The sequence below is a fragment of the Pipra filicauda genome, unplaced genomic scaffold (assembly GCF_003945595.2).
Source record: "Pipra filicauda isolate LSUMZ 115617 unplaced genomic scaffold, ASM394559v2 scaffold72_size3293161_pilon, whole genome shotgun sequence".
In the NCBI taxonomy this organism is placed as follows: domain Eukaryota; kingdom Metazoa; phylum Chordata; class Aves; order Passeriformes; family Pipridae; genus Pipra; species Pipra filicauda.
In genome coordinates, this window is record NW_024104898.1 from 1,645,853 (window position 1) to 1,646,803 (window position 951).

General features: G+C 47.1%; 1 long non-coding RNA gene across 1 annotated transcript; it reads left to right on the forward strand.

The window, feature by feature from the left end:
* Positions 1–703, forward strand: LOC120324866. Its single transcript, XR_005566538.1, has 2 exons — positions 1–84; positions 590–703. It is a non-coding gene; the product is annotated as an uncharacterized LOC120324866 (long non-coding RNA).
* Positions 704–951: the final 248 nt, after the last annotated feature.

Sequence of the window (951 nt, forward strand, 5' to 3'; positions counted from 1 at the left end):
CTGACCCAAGCAGCAGATGGGAGGGAGTGACTCACCACCCCACAGCCAAGTCACTGAATCATAGCATTTAGAAGCAGAGGCGTGGTAAGGATACTTGGTCTAAATCCCGACTCTAAAACAATGAGCCTGAGGGGTCTTTATTGTCCATCACAGCGCAGACAATAATATTTTTGTTACCAGAGCAATTGCCAGTGGGATGTGGGGACAGCAGCCCTCTGCGTACCACAAGGCACAAGAAAATATTGCTCAAAAGTTGTGTCATGTTTTGGATTGCTAGTCTTGATTTATTGCTTCTCCCTGCCTCTGGGGATGCAGTGTTGAGGCAATCCAGGAGTAAGGATGCTGCATTTTTGGAGCACAGTCAGGGCTGGACCGTTAGCATTATTTGTAAACACAGCTTAGTTCTTCTCACCAGGAACAAAATCCACTTATCCTGCAAACAAAGCTTGTTCAACTGCAGGCCCCTTACACTGCCACTTCCTGTTTCTCCCCTATTTCCTAAGAAGAAGATAAACTTAATCCTGTTCATATTTCAATGATAGCTAACTTTTTACTCCCTTTTTCACTTTTCTTGTGTTTGGACTTATAGCCATGAGACCAACTCTACGCTTCTCTACATTTGTTCCTTCCTAGAAAAAGCGGGTTGGAGGTGTTCCCAGGAAAATTCAGCCCCAGCTCAAAGCAATAAAAAAGATGTCTCTGAGCTGCCTCTTTTCCTTTACAGAGTCTCCAGGAGGAGTGTCTGCCTCTGGTCTTGGGGGAGGATATGCTGGGAAAGAGGTTTGGGGGGAAAGAATGAGGGAATGCCTGGGAGGAAAGTGGCAAGAGGTTTTGCTGTAGGCTGGCAAGGAGGGAGAGTACTGGAGCGGGCTGAGCTCAGCCCCTGCTATAGAAGGACACCCCACATGCCACCAGCAGGACCTATTTGGATGCAGGCTTTAAGGAAGTTAG